Genomic DNA, 20,878 nt, shown 5'->3' with positions numbered 1-20,878 from the left:
CAAACAGGGAAATGGTTCCAGTCGTCTATCCACCATTCATTTTGCTTTAAAACTGCAAAATGTTCTTTGCACCCTATGAACAAAAATGTTTCGAATTGCATGAAATATACTTTAAACCTGCAAAATTCCCTCCAACAAGATGGAAGTGAACATTTTGTGTCATGAACAGTGCTTGTGCCCATAGAAATAGACGTGACGCATGCGAATGAGGTGGTGGGGGGGGAAATGTTCCCCAATGCTGGATGGGGGGCCCCGAGTGAAAAAGTTTGGGGAACACCTGCTCTTGAAAGGCTTGCTCTGTTCTAGCACATGCGCAGATCAAACACACCTCTTGATCACAGTTTAGGGTGTTTACGTGTCCTAATAATTCGAAAGATTTCTCAGAAAATCTGGTGTTTTAAACGGGGTATTCTTACTTTGACTTTGCCCTTTATGCGGATTAAGATAAACATAGTATGGTGTTTACATGATTATTATATAAATCTCCCTACTGCCATAATCACTTTATCACTATGCATGTAAAGGTACTCACGATAGAAGTCCTTGCACCGGATCGTTATCTGTGGAATAAAATGAAGTGGGCCTGTAATGGGAGGGAGAGACAGACAGTGCGAATTGCCTTAGACCAAAGAAAGAAATAGTGTCTTTAGAAGTCTATTGATCCAGCATACATATTTTACCCAGAAACATTACATCATGTATTATGTCTGAGCATCTATCTGCACGTCAGGCCTGGCTGTCCGATTGCTTCACTGCAGAGAAAAAACACTGCAATGTTGCAGACGGAAATATCACTATAAAAAGGGGGGAAGGAGACCAATGCATTCTTATTGGGATGTTCTAATCATCTGTCACATAACACCGGTTCGTAAAATGGGAGATAGGACACGGTCTCTAGCCTTGCGCTATAGACCCTGTGCAGAATGTAAACATTACTCTCTCTCTCTCTCCTAGCGAGATACAAAACAAGGAGGGGCTCAAGGCAGTCTAGGGGAAAAGACAAACAGCGAGGCTCAACGCAGCCCCTGGAAAAACTGCAAACACGCAAACAGAAACACAACACCTATGCAAACGGTAGTGACAACTTGATAAATATAGTCCAACATCGTTACCTGATTTGTTAATTAGCAAGCATTTGATTTAATTATATTTCTCCTTGTAATTCTTCATATCTCGTTCATATTTTCGGTGCGGCATTATCGTCAGCTGTTCCAATGTGGAATATTCCGTGGATTTCACCACTATTATAAAGAAAGGTACAAACATTACACCTTGTATTCCAAAACGCCTGAAACCAACATCCTACGCGGGATATCTGACAAGACGCCGCCAAACTGTAATCACAATATACTCCAGCTGATTGTACATGGCCGGTAGAAAACCCTGACACTTGTTTTGGGTTTGGCAGTAAACGTTTTACCCCCATTTGGGCGCATTTGAGAGAGCGCACTCCATCCTGTCTGTTTTACCGTAATGACAGTATGAGTGTGACGGTGTAATATCCCCAATGTCATGTGTCGGCGGTCAAGATCACTTGTATATAAGTAGGTCATTGGCTTCTAAAATCGGATTTCTTATACATTTGTACATGAACTTGTATTGAATATTATTTAAAGTGATTTTTAAGTTTTTCCTAATATGAATAATTCAACACGACTCCTGAATGTTTATACTTGCCTTGGTGACAGCTGAAAACATTTATTTATCATGAAAAATAAGATATTTCTACCCAACCTTTTTGTGAGATTATGATAACAACCATATGATTTCCATATCTAAAACAAATAAATGTATGTAAATTATACATAATATACTAATTTACCTCAAAATATGGGTTGTGATGGAAATGACAAGGTGTGGTGAAAATGACATCTATGTAAAAAAATAAATGAAATATGAGAACAATATTTTATTGCAAACATTTTGAACAACAACCATTGTTAAACATTTCAGACCTATACTGGGTTGTAGGTCCATCACTCACAAAGTGTACAGCAGTAGCTGATGGGCAGAGCTCAAGGAGGTAGGCTGGTGTTTTTAAGAGATGGGCCCAGATAGCAGAAGTGTCATGCCACATAGAAGAGCTCAGTGAGCAAAGTGAAACTGTATCATTTGTGGTAATATCCAACACAGGTGTGGAGGGTCACCTGCTTGTGAGAACTGCCTGGATTTCACTGGTGTATTTATACAGGTATGCACAATCATCTCCTCTTTCCCCAGATTCTCTTAATTCTCTCAGTTTGGAGTATTGGTGTTGAAGGTTGTTCACGTGTTTCCCCAACTTCTCTTTCAATCCTTTGGAGAAGTCCTCCAGTAGAAACTGCAGTGTGCCACATACCTTTTCTTTTACTGTCAAATGTACAGTGAACTTCTCCATGTTTCCCCTGTTTGTTTTTCCAGCTCAAACCACCATGTCTGCTCACCAGCATCAAAGTCAGATGTTTTAAGCTCTTTTGCTTGACAAAGGGAGCACTCTCTATACATGCACTCTTTCTTCAGGTTCTGACAGCACAGAGACTCTAAGGTTCTGACAGCACAGAGACTCAATAAGGTTCTGACAGCACAGAGACTCAATAAGGTTCTGACAGCACAGAGACTCAATAAGGTTCTGACAGCACAGAGACTCAATACGGTTCTCACAGCACAGAGACTCAATAAGGTTCTCACAGCACAGAGACTCAATAAGGTTCTCACAGCACAGAGACTCAATAAGGTTCTCACAGCACAGAGACTCAATAAGGTTCTCACAGCACAGAGACTCAATAAGGTTCTCACAGCACAGAGACTCAATAAGGTTCTCACAGCACAGAGACTCAATAAGGTTCTCACAGCACAGAGACTCAATAAGGTTCTCACAGCACAGAGACTCAATAAGGTTCTGACAGCACAGAGACTCAATAAGGTTCTGACAGCACAGAGACTCAATAAGGTTCTGACAGCACAGAGACTCAATAAGGTTCTCACAGCACAGAGACTCAATAAGGTTCTCACAGCACAGAGACTCAATAAGGTTCTCACAGCACAGAGACTCAATAAGGTTCTCACATCACTGAGACTCAATAAGGTTCTCACAGCACAGAGACTCAATAAGGTTCTGACAGCACAGACTCAATAAGGTTCTGACAGCACAGACTCAATAAGGTTCTGACAGCACAAAGATTCAATAAGATTCTGAAGGCACAGACTCAATAAGGTTCTCACAGCACAGAGACTCAATAAGGTTCTCACAGGGCAAAGACTCAATAAGGTTCTCACAGGGCAAAGACTCAATAAGGTTCTCAATGTTGCTGAAGCTGATCACTTTGTGATGCTGTAGTTTGTCCGCCATGAACAGGACGTTGGCGTGGGTTTTGCAGAGACATGTGTCCCTATCCTGGACTGTTGCCTTGACAACCCAAAAATTATGTATTTTGCAGAATTCGCAGTAGTAAATTTGAATTTCTGAATATTCCCTCTTAAACTTCTGATAAAAGGTTCTGAATTGTGCCATTCAAGAAGTGCTTCTGCTTTTTCTTCTTGTTCCTCGTTAGTGTGTCCTTTTCCCCCTGTTGTTGCTCTGCTGTTGTCATCACATTCATAGAATCTAGTGATTTTCTCTTCTGTGGCAGTGCTAATTCTGTTACACTGATTTTTCCTGGAGTATTGAAGACTTGGCCTGTTTTCATTTGCCCTCATTGCTTTAGCTGAAAATCCAAATTCTGTTTGCAGCTTTGACCAGGCCATACTTTCTCAGGATGTTGCCTCTGAACATTTTTCAAGCCACTTGTTTGTCTTTGGCACTGCACATTTTTTTAGACTTTTGTTTTAACTCTGCAATGATGGCATTTTGAAACAATAAAATCCTTCTCAAGTTCTTCTGAGTTCCCTTCATTTGCTGTTTTGTCTTTGTCTTTGGGGAATCTTGTCTCTTCATTTTGTTCATCAGTCGATCATACCTTTTTTTTGTATTTCTCAGCTTTCCGTAAAGCATTATCACATTTGACATTTGTCATACTAAGATCTCTGTATGCTTTTGTCTGACCTCTTCCAACCTTTTTCCTTCCAGCAAGTATTCGACTTCTCATTCATGTTGCAGATGATGAGGAAGGGGTATCAGGGTGTGCATCAGGGGCAGGTAAGTTAGGGGCAGGTATGTTAGCCTCATGTTCTGGCTGCAAGTCATCTGGTGACTGAGGTGTTGTGGTGCCTGATAGGTAGGTCTCCATCTGGTGACTGAGGTGGTGTGGTGCCTGATAGGTAGGTCTCCATCTGGTGACTGAGGTGGTGTGGTGCCTGATAGGTAGGTGACTGAGGTGGTGTGGTGCCTGATAGGTAGGTCTCCATCTGGTGACTAAGGTGGCGTGTTGCCTGATAGGTAGGTCTCCATCTGGTGACTGAGGTGGTGTGGTGCCTGATAGGTAGGTCTCCATCTGGTGACTGAGGTGGTGTGTTGCCTGATAGGTAGGTCTCCATCTGGTGACTGAGGTGGTGTGGTGCCTGATAGGTAGGTCTCCATCTGGTGACTGAGGTGGTGTGGTGCCTGATAGGTAGGTCTCCATCTGGTGACTGAGGTGGTGTGGTGCCTGATAGGTAGGTCTCCATCTGGTGACTGAGGTGGTGTGGTGCCTGATAGGTAGGTCTCCATCTGGTGACTGAGGTGGTGTGGTGCCTGATGGGTAGGTCTCCATCTGGTGACTGAGGTGGTGTGGTGCCTGATAGGTAGGTCTCCATCTGGTGACTGAGGTGGTGTGGTGCCTGATAGGTAGGTCTCCATTGCAACTGTCTGTCTTCTATTCCGTTGGTTACATTTTCATTGCCATCTCTTGTTTCTTTGTTCTCGCTTTGTAAGCTCAGAGATTTCACTTCTCCCTTCTCTTTTTTTCTTCCAGTATCTCTCCCTGTCTGTTTGCAGATGTTCCTGGTATCGTATAGGATCATTTTTTTTAATGTTGTTTCTATATGTCTGTGACCTCTGTGCTGTTTTATGTGGCATCTTCTAAAAATAAAGACAAATACTACTTAGTTTTCAACTTGTGCACATCTTGGAGTATTTTCTAGATTACATTGATTTAAAACATGATTAAATAAGCCTAAAGTAAAAAAAAAAAGTAAAAATGAATAAGATAATGGATTTATGTAATTTCTACCACTTTCTGTCATTTCCACCACACGTAAGTTTGTGATGGAAATGACTGTGATGGAAATGACATTTCTACAGTTTCTGGAGAAAATTGACAGACAGCTTAGCATGATTAGTATTACAGCTAGCATAACGTTTACACTAAATACATAAAATATTTTTTTTTAATTAAAAAAGTTCTACCACAAATGAAAGAAATTATAGCCTGTTTGGAAATGACTGACAATTAAAATATTCTCTACACAAGCAATATTTACCTAGATTTTTCTTCAACTACTGAACATCGCATCTGGGACAACTGTCCGCTGCAGCCATGTGCTTCAGTGTCACAATACGGTTTCCATGGTAACTAAATTAACATCCTCTTGAAAAAAAACTTTATTAATGAGGAATTTGTCCTCAGTGGTGGAAATGACACCACCTCCCAAAGGACAGGTATATTTTGTGTAAAAAAACAAACAATATAAAGGGCATACTCACGATAAATATTTATATAGATTTTATTTAATTGACTCTTTCTGTAGTACATAACATTATATAATGTGTAATTATAGTTTTCTCATAGAAAAACATAGTAGAAACTTAAAAGTCTGGGTCAGGGACAAGGGCAAAATAGTGAAGTTGAGGTATAAAATGCATCTGAAAAGTAGCTAAAATACTTGATAGAGAGGCATTTATAAAAGTATGGGGTGATTCCAGTGTGAACTTAACATACAAATATTTGTTTTATTTTTGATAAAATTATCAAAATTAACCCGAGGACATGGAAGTGCCCGTAGTTGCAGAATCACACCCCTATAGTACTACACTACACACATCCCTATAGTACTACACTACACTACACACATCCCTATAGTACTACACTACGCTACACACATCCCTATAGTACTACACTACACACATCCCTATAGTACTACACTACACACATCCCTATAGTACTACACTACGCTACACACATCCCTATAGTACTACACTACGCTACACACATCCCTATAGTACTACGCTACACACATCCCTATAGTACTACACTACACTACACACATCCCTATAGTACTACACTGCACACATCCATATAGCACTACACTACACACATCCCTATAGTACTACACTACACTACACACATCCCTATAGTACTACACTACACTACACACATCCCTATAGTACTACACTACGCTACACACATCCCTATAGTACTACACTACGCTACACACATCCCTATAGTACTACACTACACACATCCCTATAGTACTACACTACACTACACACATCCCTATAGTACTACACTGCACACATCCATATAGCACTACACTACACACCTCCCTATAGTACTACACTACACACATCCCTATAGTACTACACTACACACCTCCCTATAGTTCTACACTAAACACATCCCTATAGTACTACGCTACACACATCCCTATAGTACTACACTACGCTACACACATCCCTATAGTATTACACTACGCTACACACATCCCTATAGTACTACACTACACTACACTGCACACATCCATATATCACTACACTACACACCTCCCTATAGTACTACACACATCCCTATAGTACTACTCTACACACATTCCTATAGTACTACGCTACACACATCCCTATAGTACTACGCTACACACAACCCTATAGTACTACACTACACACATCCCTATAGTACTACACTACACACCTCCCTATAGTACTACACTACACACCTCCCTATAGTACTACACTACACTCCTCCCTATAGTATTATACTACACACATCCCTATAGTACTACACTACACACATCCCTATAGTAGTACACTACAAGCATCCCTATAGTACTACAATACACACATTCCTATAGTACTACACTGCACACATCCCTATGGTACTACACACATCCCTATAGTACTACACTACACACATCCCTATAGTACTACGCTACACACATCCCAATAGTACTACACTACACACATCCCAATAGTACTACACTACACTACACACATCCCTATAGTACTACGCTACACACATCCCAATAGTACTACACTACACTACACACATCCCTATAGTACTACGCTACACACATCCCTATAGTACTACGCTACACACATCCCTATAGTACTACGCTACACACATCCCTATAGTACTACACTACGCTACACACATCCCTATAGTACTACACTGCACACATCCATATAGCACTACACTACACACCTCCCTATAGTACTACACTACACACATACCTGTAGTACTACACTACACACATTCCTATAGTACTACACTACACACATCTCTATAGTACTACACTACACACATCTCTATAGTACTACACTACACACATCCCTATAGTACTACACTACACACATCCCTATAGTACTACGCTACACACATCGCTATAGTACTACGCTACACACATCGCTATAGTACTACGCTACACACATCCCTATAGTACTACACTACACTACACACATCCCTATAGTACTACGCTACACACATCCCTATAGTACTACACTACACACCTCCCTATAGTACTACACTACACACATCCCTGTAGTACTACACTACACACATTCCTATAGTACTACACTACACACATCTCTATAGTACTACACTACACACATCTCTATAGTACTACACTACACACATCTCTATAGTACTACACTACACACATCTCTATAGTACTACACTACACACATCCCTATAGTACTACACTACACACATCCCTATAGTACTACGCTACACACATCCCTATAGTACTACGCTACACACATCCCTATAGTACTACGCTACACACATCCCTATAGTACTACGCTACACACATCCCTATAGTACTACATTACACTACACACATCCCTATAGTACTACGCTACACACATCCCTATAGTACTACACTACACTACACACATCCCTGTAGTACTACACTACACACATCCCTGTAGTACTACGCTACACACATCCCTGTAGTACTACGCTACACACATCCCTATAGTACTACACTACGCTACACACATCCCTATAGTACTACGCTACACACATCCCTATAGTACTACGCTACACACATCCCTATAGTACTACGCTACACACATCCCTATAGTACTACGCTACACACATCCCAATAGTACTACACTACACTACACACATCCCTATAGTACTACGCTACACACATCCCTATAGTACTACACTACGCTACACACATCCCTATAGTACTACACTGCACACATCCATATAGCACTACACTACACACATCCCTGTAGTACTACACTACACACATCTCTATAGTACTACACTACACACATCTCTATAGTACTACGCTACACACATCCCTATAGTACTACGCTACACACATCCCTATAGTACTACGCTACACACATCCCTATAGTACTACGCTACACACATCCCTATAGTACTACGCTACACACATCCCTATAGTAGTACACTACACACATCCCTATAGTACTACGCTACACACATCCCTGTAGTACTACGCTACACACATCCCTGTAGTACTACGCTACACACATCCCTGTAGTATTACGCTACACATATCCCTGTAGTACTACGCTACACACATCCCTGTAGTACTACGCTACACACATCCCTGTAGTACTACGCTACACACATCCCTGTAGTACTACGCTACACACATCCCTGTAGTACTACGCTACACACATCCCTGTAGTATTACGCTACACATATCCCTGTAGTACTACGCTACACACATCCCTGTAGTACTACGCTACACACATCCCTGTAGTACTACGCTACGCACATCCCTATAGTACTACGCTACACACCATCCCTATAGTACTACGCTACACACATCCCTATAGTACTACGCTACACACATCCCTATAGTACTACGCTACACACATCCCTATAGTACTACGCTACACACATCCCTATAGTACTACGCTACACACATCCCTATAGTACTACGCTACACACATCCCTATAGTACTACGCTACACACATCCCTATAGTACTACGCTACACACATCCCTATAGTACTACGCTACACACATCCTTATAGTACTACGCTACACACATCCCTATAGTGCTACGCTACACACATCCCTATAGTATTACGCTACACACCTCCCTATAGTACTACGCTACACACATCCCTATAGTACTATGCTACACACATCCCTATAGTACTACGCTACACACATTCCTATAGTACTACACTACACTACACACATCCCTATAGTACTACACTACACTACACACATCCCTATAGTACTACACCACACCCAACGGAGGTAGTTGGTATCAGGATCCGCCTTGTTTGAGATTTATCTTTGGCTTCCCATAATGACTCGGCTTTAGCTCATTGGGCAGACACGGTCAGGTGGCACACAGGAGATTCATGGTTCATCACTGGTTTGGAACACAGTGTGTGCTTTTGAATTCTACCTCCCTCTAGTGGACAAGCAGGTAATAACTTTGTCTTTCATCCGTTCCTCTCAATATGGACGACTGAGATGAGTTGAAATTTGTCTTATTTGTAAAAGTCTTATTATTTATTATTTTATTCATCCAGGAAGTCCAATTGCGGTCACAATACATGTTTTACAATAGGATTTGGCCAAGACAAGGGGGTGCATCAGCACCTCTTCAACCTCAGGCGGCTGAAGAAATTTGGCTTGTCACTTAAAACCCTCAAACTTTTACAGATGCTCAATTGACAGCATCCTGTCGGGCTGTATCACTGCCCGGTACGGCAATTGCACCGCCCTCAACCGCAAGGCTCTCCAGAGGGTAGTGCGGTCTGCACAACGCATCACCGGAAGCAAACTACCTGCCCTACAGGACACCTACAGCACCCGATGTCACAGGAAGGCCAAAAAGATCATCAAGGACAACAACCACCCGAGCCACTGCCTGTCATCCAGAAGGCGAGATCAGTACAGGTTCATCAAAGCTGGGACTGAGAGACTGAAAAACAGTTTATATCTCAAGGCCATCAGACTGTTAAACAGCCATCACTAACATAGAGAGGCTGCTGCCAACATACAGACTCAAATCTGTTTACATATCCTACATTACTCATATGTATATACTGTATTCTACACCCTCTACTGCATCTTGGCTATGCCGCACGCCATCGCTCATCCATATATTTATATGTACATTTTGTGGTGGTTCATTTCTTTACTATCAAATGAGGAGAGACAAACTTATCACACAAGTTAGTTATACTTAAACTAAATCTTTAATAATGAGAGCTTTGCAATAGCAATGACTTGTCAACGATTCACCATTTCTAATGATCCGTTGAGAGCGGCGAGACAAAAGTACAAAGGTATTTTATAGCCAAGATACACCCCTTTCAACCTACATGACGAACAACAGATACATAGAATGGGTCACAAGGTGAGACTTTTTAAATGAGGAAGGAGTATCCCGTAGCCAGATAGCATTCGCTATAAATTATCGTTCAGTTTGGTCCCTAAGACGAGGTTCCGATCTCGTTCCTGGTACTCCTAGCACAAAAACACCAACTGGACCAATGGCATAAATCAATTGTCAACAACAGACACTACCACACACATCCCCCAAGGCCAAAGGAGGGAGTGACTGGCGCACGGACATTGTGGAACTCAGTAATTGGTTCCCCATTAATCACGCCATCCCTTCACATGGTTTAAGAATAGGTAAAGACACATTCACATATGAAGACAATGTTCCCTCCTGTCCTCTTCCCTTTCTGATATTCTGCATAGCACCAGAGACATATAAAAGACAAGTCAGACCTCTCCCCTCTCTGGGCCCCAGGTGACTGAGCCCCAGCTGAGGGAAGAAGTGCAACTGCCAACACCAGAGTCCAAAGGGATACATTCTAATAACGAGTATATCACATAAGCATATTATGCAGATAAGATATCTTAATTATCTATGTTACCCAACTAATTCTGATTCATCCACCACAATATTCTTATTCATCCCTTCACATTTGTGAATTTATTAGATTACCTGTTAGATTTTACTGCATAGTCAGAACTAGAATGACAAGCATTTCGCTACACTCGCGTTAACATCTGCTAACCATGTGTATGTGACCAATATAATTTGATTTGAATTGAAATCCCTGTCAGTGTCACCAGCAAAGCACCCCCACACCATCACACCTCCTCCTCCATGCTTCACGATGGGAATCGCACATGTGGAGATCATCCGTTCACCTACTCTGCATCTCACAAAGACACGACAGTTCAAACCAAAAATCTCAAATTTGGACTCATCAGACCAAAGGACAGATTTCCACCAGTCTAATGTACGTTGCTCGTGTTTCTTGGCTGAAACAAGTCTCTTTTTATTATTGGTGTCCTTTAGTAGTGGTTTCTTTGCAGCAATTCGACCATGAAGGCCTGATTCAAGCAGTCTCCTCTGAACAGTTAATGTTGAGATGTGTCTGTTACTTGAACTCTGTGAAGCATTTATTTGGGCTGTAATGTCTGAGGCTGGTAACTCTAATGAACTTATCCTCTGCAGCAGAGGTAACTGGGTCTTCCTTTCCTATGGCGGTCCTCATGAGAGCCAGTTTCATCATAGCGCTTGATGGTTTTTGCGACTGCACTTGAAGAAACGTTCAAATTTCTTGAAATGTTCCGCATTTACTGACCTTCATGTCTTAAAGTAATGATGGACTGTCCTTTCTCTTTGCTTATTTGAGCTGGTCTTGGCATAATATGGACTTTTACCAAATAGGGCTATCATCTGTATACCACCCCTACCTTGTCACGACACAACTGATTGTCTCAAATGCATTAAGAAGGAAAGAAATTCCATAAATTAACTTTTAACCACATTTTTCCAGACCCCAGGAAGAGTAATGGGGATCGATAATATATACAAATACAAACAAGGAAAACCTGTTAATTGAAATGCATTCCAGGTGACTACATCATGAAGCTGGTTGAGAGAATGCCAGAGTGTGCAAAGCTGTCATCAAGGCAAAGGGTGGCTACTTTGAAGAATCTCAAATAATTTTTTACAAATGTATTTGTTAAACACTTTTTTGGTTACTACATGATTCCATATGTGTTACTTTATAGTTTTGATGTCTTCACTATTATTCTACAATGTAACCAGGTGGATTAGGGCTGATCCAGGCAGTCTGGAAACCAGGTGGGTTAGGGCTGATCCAGGCAGTCTGGAAACCAGGTGGGTTAAATAAGGATTGTTAAGCCTTGATACAATTGAGCCATGGATTGTGTTTGTGTGCCATTCAGAGGGTGAATGGGTGAGACAAAATATTTAAGTGCCTTTGAACAGGGTATGGTAGTAGCAATGCTGCTGGGTTTTTAATGCTCAACAGTTTCCTGTGTGTATCAAGAATGGTCCACTCACCTAAAGGACATCCAGCCAACTTGACTCAACTGTGGGAAGCATTGGAGTCAACATGGGCCAGCATCTCTGTGGAACGCTTTCTACACCTTGTAGAGCCCATGCCCAGAAAAATGTAAGCTGTTCTAAGGGCAAAAAGGGGTGCAACTCAATATTAGCAAGGTGTCCCTTTTGTTTGGTTTACTTAGTGTATATTTAAGCAATAAGGCCCAAAGGGGTGTGGCATATGGCCAATATACCACGGCTAAGTGCTGTTATTAAGCACGACGCAACGCGGAGTGCCTGGACACAGCCCTTACCCGTGGTATATTGGCCATGTATCACAAACCCCCAAGGTGCCTTATTGCTATTATAAACTGATTACCAACGTAATTAGAGCAGTACAAATCAGTGTTTTGTCATACCCGTGGTATATGGTCTGATATTCCACGGCTGTCAGCCAATCAGCATTCAGCATTATAATAGGTTACAGCCGTGTTACTAAAATGTGAACGGAACGCAACTATGGTCAGAAAAATATAAATCCACACAATGGTATGTTGCTCCCGAAGTGTTTAATGAGTAAAGGATAGCAGGAAACTAATATGGTTTAGTTAGTATGAGTTAGTTTGTATGTGTTTGTTAGTATGGGTAACTGGTATGGATTAGTTAGTATGAGTTAGTTTGTATGTATTCGTTAGTATGGGTAACTGGTATGGGTTAGTTAGTATGTGTTAATTTGTATGGGTTAGTATGTGTAACTAGTATGTGTTAGTTAAAATGGGTAACTAGTATTAGTAACTAGTATGGTTTAGTTCGTATGGGTTAGTTAGTAGGGGTTATCTGGTATGGGTAACTAGTATGGTTTAGTTCGTATGGGTTAGTTAGTAGGGGTTATCTGGTATGGTTAACTAGTATGAGTTAGTTTGTATGGGTTAGTTAGTAGGGGTTATCTGGTATGGGTAACTAGTATGAGTTAGTTCGTATGGGTAACTAGTATGGTTTAGTTTGTATGGGTTAGTTAGTAGGGGTTATCTGGTATGGGTAACTAGTATGGGTAACTAGTACGAGTTAGTTCGTGTGGGTAACTAGTATGAGTTAGTTAGTGTGGGTAACTAGTATGGTTTAGTTCGTATGGGTTAGTTAGTAGGGGTTATCTGGTATGGGTAACTAGTATGAGTTAGTTTGTATGGGTTAGTTAGTAGGGGTTATCTGGTATGGGTAACTAGTATGAGTTAGTTCGTATGGGTAACTAGTATGGTTTAGTTCGTATGGGTTAGTTAGTAGGGGTTATCTGGTATGGGTAACTAGTATGGGTAACTAGTATGAGTTAGTTCGTGTGGGTAACTAGTATGAGTTAGTTAGTGTGGGTAACTAGTATGAGTTAGTTCGTATGGGTTAGTTAGTAGGGGTTATCTGGTATGGGTAACTAGTATGAGTTAGTTCGTATGGGTAACTAGTATGAGTTAGTTTATGGGTTAGTTAGTAGGGGTTATCTGGTATGGGTAACTAGTATGAGTTAGTTCGTATGGGTAACTAGTATGGTTTAGTTCGTATGGGTAACTAGTATGGTTTAGTTCGTATGGGTAACTAGTATGGTTTAGTTCGTATGGGTAACTAGTATGGTTTAGTTCGTATGGGTAACTAGTATGGTTTAGTTCGTATGGGTAACTAGTATGGTTTAGTTCGTATGGGTAACTAGTATGGTTTAGTTCGTATGGGTAACTAGTATGGTTTAGTTCGTATGGGTAACTAACTTATGGACGGTAAATATTTCACAGCTACAGAACAAAGCTGAAGGAAGTTAAAGCCATCAACTCAGCAGCCATGGGGATGACTGGGCGGAGATCAGAAAGACCTGTCGTGTCCCGAACCAACAACCATGATGGGGTGAGTCCTGTCCTCCACTCATAGGGGGCATCTCAAAGGGCCCCCTATTCCTTACATAGTGCACTAGTTTTGACTGGGTGTATCACAAATGTAATAGTAACACATAAAAAAAGGCATTCCACCCTGTCTTTGCTTTCACAAAAACTTGAAAAGCTAGTTTGGAGTGGCTTTTTAGCGCATGTTTAGTTTTTATCAAATTTCAAATGTATTGGAAACAGGTTATCAAGTCATTTCACATGTTAGAATTTGCAAAGGGAATAGGGAAGTAGGGTAGCCTAACAGTGTTATCTCTGTCCCTGTGTTTGTGTTTTAGGGCTAACCCTGTGCTCAACCTGAACATCAACAGCCCTGTCCCTGTGTTTGTGTTTTAGGGCTAACCCTGTGCTCCACCTGAACATCGACAGCCCTGTCCCTGTGTTTGTGTTTTAGGGCTAACCCTGTGCTCCACCTGAACATCGACAGCCCTGTCCCTGTGTTTGTGTTTTAGGGCTAACCCTGTGCTCCACCTGAACATCGACACATCCACAGACCTGGGTTTTCGACAAGGAAGGATCTAACGCTGACAGAGTCAGGTGCGTTCATCCACCTCTGGCCTGCTGGCCCCCATACCTCTGAGGAAGCACGGTTCCCGCTCAGCCCAGTCCAAACTGTTCGCTGCTCTGGCACCCCAATGGTGGAACAAGCTCCCTCACGACGCCAGGACAGCGGAGTCAATCACCACCTTCCGGAGACACCTGAAACCCCACCTCTTTAAGGAATACCTGGGATAGGATAAAGTAATCCTTCTAACCCCCCCCCCCCTTAAAAGATTTAGATGCACTATTGTAAAGTGGTTGTTCCACTGGATATCATAAGGTGAATGCACCAATTTGTAAGTCGCTCTGGATAAGAGCGTCTGCTAAATGACTTAAATGTAAATGTAATGTAAATGAAACCACCCGATGATGATTTGATGAAGTTACCAATGTGTCGACCCTGTGGACTGGTAGTAATGCCAACGGCCGTAACATCTGACGTGAACACTACACTACAGAGACATGTGAACATGTGTATTTACACATCACCGTTAAATCCAGCATGTACTCTGATTTTCCTATCAAGCAACCAAGACAGTGTTACAAAATGTCTATACTGGTAATGTTTTTTGATATTGTCCTCCATTTTACAGTATCGAGATATTATTGGTAACGTTAATTAAGACGTCATCGTTATGGCCTCCCTCTCCAATTTAGTGAATTTTATTTTGAAATTCAAGCCTCAATTCCTTGGACATGGTCATGTCTGACAAGGATACGATGCCCATGACGGTAACGTTTTAGTTCATTATAGTCATTATTACTACTATGTTATTATCATTATTCTGGATGTTCATGCCTGTCTCCCTGTGTAGATGATCCAGGAGGAGGATGAGGGAACAGATAACCCCTACATCGTGCCTCTGGGTGAAGCCTTGGCCCAGCGTGGCAAGAAGAGAGACAACAACAGCCCTAGTTTAACCTTCGCTAACCCATCAGTTAGAACCACAGACCTGTGAGTGGCCGTCATCTTGAGTCAGTATGTAACTGCCATTTTGGGGGGGGCAGTATCACTGACCCGTGACAGGCATTTTGGGGCAGTATTGCTGACCTTTTTGGGGGCAGTACCACTAAGCTGTGACGGCCATCTTGGGATCTCAGACCGACTGCGGGTCATAAAATGGACCCCCAAAATGGACCTCTCTCCCCTCCTGGAAAAGGTTTGATGTCAAACTCTGTGATAGAAAGATCTGTCTTTTGAGATGAAATCAAGCTCAATCAAATATTTATAGTTGTTGTTGTGTTGATCCACTCGTTTGCATGCTTTTCTTTTTTTTTAATCGAGGGAGGATTTCCATGTAACCATTTATCACAACAACCAATAATATGGTTATTTTAGATCAGTCGGCTTGTAATCACAAGTTAGCCAGAAGTTTGCTTTTGACAAGATTCCCAAATGTCTTCATGAATCATTTGTTTTGTTTTTAGTTGAACAACATCACACCTAAAAAGGATATCGAAATCATTAACCTTTTGGATGAAAAGCAAAAAATAAACCATTTTCTTTCTCAATCACTTTATTATTTTTCTAAATATGTAAAGATTTGATATATTTAATACATTCTGCTTTGTGATGACATGTTTTTATATTCACTTCATTCTGTGTTTTCCATTATTATGAAACTAAGCACTTGTATCTGGAATCCTGTGTTGTCTAATGAAAATAATAAAACAATCCCCTCGAAATCCATCTGTTTAATCTAGAGATATCATTTTATTTATTTTTTACATGAGCTACATCTCAATTCACCGCAACCTGCCGATATCGCCCTTCCAGATCTGCGGTGAAAGGTGGCAGAGCGGTGTTTCTTCTAAAACAAATCGGATGTAGCGTCCGAATGGTATGACCACTCTATTGAAAGATGAGACTCTCGCGAACACGGTGGCGTTCTCCGTTTTGCTCCAGGACACCCACAAGCCTCACAAGACTCTTCTGAAGGTCCCCCGGTACCAGTTGAAAGTATATGAAGATAATGTAGTTTAGTGCCTAAAATTAGGGTATAAATACATTTTAATATATATATATATTTTCCTGATCTTTCTTATCTCTCAGATATATGACAGACACTTCAGAACAAACTTCTTTTCGATTTTTTTAGGGGGTGGGTTATCTGTTGTTCCATGTAGTGAATCTGTTTGTTCAATGCATTTCTATTGGCTAATAGGAGTAATACCAAATTCAATGTTGCATCAAAAAAATTACCAAATAAATAAATAGATACCTTAATGGTTCTTAAAATGCAAAATCAAATAGCTAAATGATCCTTGGTATGACCTTAAAACAATTCCATATGTTCGCTTAACCCCCCCCCGTCCTCCTCCGGCTTAGGCTCTAGAGGGTTAACTTAAACACATGGAAATTTACATAGTATCACATCACAATCAACAAGATAACTATCACAAAATGTGATTATCACTGTAGCTGGCAATGCATACATTTAGCCGTAGGAATTATTACCTTTAAAAATTATTTTGATTGTAAAATTGCCATTGAACATATATATATTTTTTTAAAGGAACATTTTCACGATAACAAGAAGAGAGAATGCAATTAACACAACTTTAAATGAGAACTTTGTACCAAAGATACAATCACAACATCATTTAGGAAAAATAAAGAAAACAGATTAAAGCCCACTTTAAAAAAAAAGGCTACCCATATTTTTTTCGAAAAACCAAAGAAGAAAGTTTTTAAAGTCTTGAAAGGAAGTGACATGTCATGTTTCCTTCTTGAATGCATCCTAGATTAGAATCTGTTATTAACACAAGCCTCCCTGGCATTCATGACAAATTTACTCTTGCAGGATTTCACAAACATGAAAAAAAAGTGTGTGGGGGGAGCGTGCGATGTATTGGATAACACAAAAAAAAGCGTTATAAAAATTTTGTTTGGCTTATAGTAACTGTAATATGAGGGTTGAAATATGAGATGACCAAAATTATGTAGTCAGCCTATTGGCTGTGATAATGTTGTTAGCTTGCATTACAGCCCTAACAATGAAGTTGGTTCAAAGTCCTTAGGATTAGAGCTAATTTAGTTATAATTTAGTTATAATTTAGTTATAGTTAATTAGATAATTTGGTGTCCATTGACTGAGAGAATTAGCCTGCAGTAGTCATGTGGTAGTCCAGATAATGTAGTTAGACTGAAGTCCAATAGTCAAACAGACTGGTAAATTTAGCCTGTATGGCTGCTAACACAGTACAGTTATGACTGAAGTATTTTGGCCATGTGGTAGTCATAAAATAATCCCAGCTAGCACATTTGGTTCCTTGGAAGTTTGTGGGAATGTATGTTTTTTGGTTTCACATTGGTTGTGGGAACAAAGCCATAACGTTTCCTGACCGGTAAAACTGATAGTCTTTTAAATATTCTGAGAACAGAAGTGAAAATGTTGCCTGTTCTGGGAACGTTTATTTTTAGGTTGCAGGGAGGTTTTGAGAACAGTTTTACCTTTTCCTTTAAAGTTTTCCTCTGAAGTTTTATTAACAATATGAGACCAGAAATTATAAGTTATTATAAGACTTTTAATAACTGCTAGCTTATTTTGGGGTTAACTTTTTTGAACCCCAAGCACAAATAGGACACATGGAAATGTATTTCTTTAGGCATTAATCATGCGAATAGATGTAACTTGTATTGTGACACGGCATCTGTGAGATTCAAATCTATTATCTTCTGTTCTCTCTACCCCTAGAATTAGTCCACTGCGCCTCCAGGATGGAGCGAGCATTTTTTACACATACAAAGCTGTTCATTTCAATGTATTCAAACAGACCCCATTTCGCAGGAAACAAGAACTCATTAAGATCAGTTAGTCAGCCAATTAGTGGGCGCGGTCAACACACCTGAACACATTTAACAAGACAGAGAATAGAGAGAGTTTTGTTGATGCTGAGAATGGAATGTATAGGTCTCTAAGTAACATGTAGTAGAAAAGATAAAGACAAGTGTTTCCAATTACACCATCAACCAATTAGTAGGCAATTAGTTACCAATGCCTACTCACAATTGGTCAAAATCCCACAATTCATACCGATGACATCACTTGAAACACGTATCTTCCTCTATCGGTTTAATTACAAAACATAGAAACCCACCATTTTTATATATGTTGATGTTGGGGTTGGTGCCGGATATGAGGAATATGAATTTGAAAAATTTTGAAGTTTCGCTTTAACGTTCTGAGTTTGGAAGGTATGTTTTTAAATAACATTCTTAGAACATCCTCTGAATGTTACTAATATTTTCTTGTGTTTTTTTTTATGGAACGTTTTCTTAATGTTCTCTGAACAATTTGAGAACATGATTTTAAATAAAACCATGAGGAAAACCTGTAGGAAACGTAATGCTGAAGTACTGATATTCCCACAGAAGAACGTTGTTTTTTAACGTTCTCTGAACTATTGCCAATGTCAAACCAGTTGGAGAACGTTCCTAGAACATTACCAAAATTGAAATGAAATGTAACCATGTTTGAACCATGTTTGAACTTTTAGGAAACGTTCTGTTAAACTAATGAAATACCAAGAATATCATGTTTTTTTTGGTCAAGTTCTTTAAATGTGCTGAGAATGTTCCAAAACTAAGCAACTATCCTGCAACATTCCCAGAAAGTTGTGGGAAGGTTGTATGCAAAATAACCATAGGACAACCACGTTCTCACCAAGCTCTAAGAAACATATGGTTCTCAGAACGTTATGTGTTAGCTGGGATGTAGTTAGACTGAAGTCAAACAGGCTGCTAAAGTTAGCCTGTATGGCTGCAAAAATAGTATAGGTATGACTGAACTATTTTGGCTGTGATAATGCAGTAAAGTTGCAGTCCAGAGGTGGTGTGAAGATATTTATAACAGTATACTGCTGTCCAGTGGCTGAGGGAGCAAGGGAAAGGGTATGTACAGTAGAAAATGTAGTAAGTCAAGGAAGGGGTATGGGGATAATTTAAAAAGGATTACATTTATTTTCATCATCAATTGCACACAAGGTCCAACCAAAACCTGACTTCCACTTTTAACCCCACCCCTCTTTATCTGAGAGGTGGGGGGGGGGGGGGCTGCCACATTGGGTGCCCGGGGAGCTGTTGTGGGGGGTTAACTGCCTTGTGGGGGATTAACTGCCTTGTGGGGGTGGGGGGGTTAACTGCCTTGTGGAGGGTCAACTGCCTTGTGTAGGGGGGGTAACTGTCTTGTGGGGGGTTAAATGCCTTGTGGAGGGGCGTTAACTGCTATGTGAAGGGGGGGTTAACTGCCTTGTGGAGGGGGGTTAACTGTCTAGTGGGGGGGTTGAGTGCCTTGTTGGGGGTTAACTGCCTTGTTGGGGGGTTAACTGCCTTGTTGGGGTTAACTGCCCTGTTGGGGGGTTTACTGACTTGTGGAAGGGTAACTGCCTTGTGGGGGGGTTAACTGCCTAGTGGGGGGTTAACTACCTTGTGGGGGTTTAACTGCCTTGTTGGGGTTTAACTGCCTTGTGGAGGGGGGGTTAACTGCCTTGTGGAGGGGGGTTAACTGCCTTGTGGAGGGGGGTTAACTGTCTTGTGGAGGGGGGTTAACTGTCTTGTGGAGGGGGGTTAACTGTCTTGTGGAGGGGGGTTAACTGCCTTGTGGAGGGGGGGTTACCTGCCTTGTGGAGGGGGGGTTAACTGCCTTGTGGAGGGGGGTTAACTGTCTTGTGGAGGGGGGTTAACTGTCTTGTGGAGGGGGGTTAACTGCCTTGTTGGGGATTAACTGCCATGTGGCTGGATTAACTGCCTTGTGGGGGGGTTAACTGCCTTGTGGGGGGGTTAACTGCCATGTGGGGGGGTTAACTGCCCTGTGGGGGGTTTACTGCCTTGTGGGGGTTAACTGCCTTGCTAAAGGGAAGAATGACAGATATTTTCACCTTGTCAGCTAGGGGATACGAACTAGCAAGGAAGGAATGGGTGTTAGTGTAGTTAGCCTTCAGTCCAATGGGTGAGGAAAGGTGGCTATGGATGATGTTCCTGCAGTG

The 20,878-nt window shown here is 41.1% G+C and overlaps 1 protein-coding gene across 1 annotated transcript in view; it reads right to left on the bottom strand.

Moving 5' to 3' along the window:
• LOC115205766 (RING finger protein 44) overlaps window positions 1–1,412 on the bottom strand; it is a 55,862-nt gene extending 54,450 nt beyond the window's left edge. The window contains exons 1-2 of the mRNA XM_029772074.1: window positions 1,113–1,412; window positions 533–583 (exon numbers count right to left, since the gene is read on the bottom strand). The gene's annotated coding sequence lies outside the window, so the exon portion shown is untranslated. The remainder of the gene's footprint in view (window positions 1–532; window positions 584–1,112) is intronic.
• Between the last annotated feature and the right edge of the window lie 19,466 nt (window positions 1,413–20,878).

Source organism: Salmo trutta, chromosome 13 (assembly GCF_901001165.1).
Source record: "Salmo trutta chromosome 13, fSalTru1.1, whole genome shotgun sequence".
NCBI classification, from domain to species: Eukaryota; Metazoa; Chordata; class Actinopteri; order Salmoniformes; family Salmonidae; genus Salmo; species Salmo trutta.
Note: the sequence above shows the minus strand (reverse complement) of the source record. Positions and strands in the feature narration are given on the sequence as shown.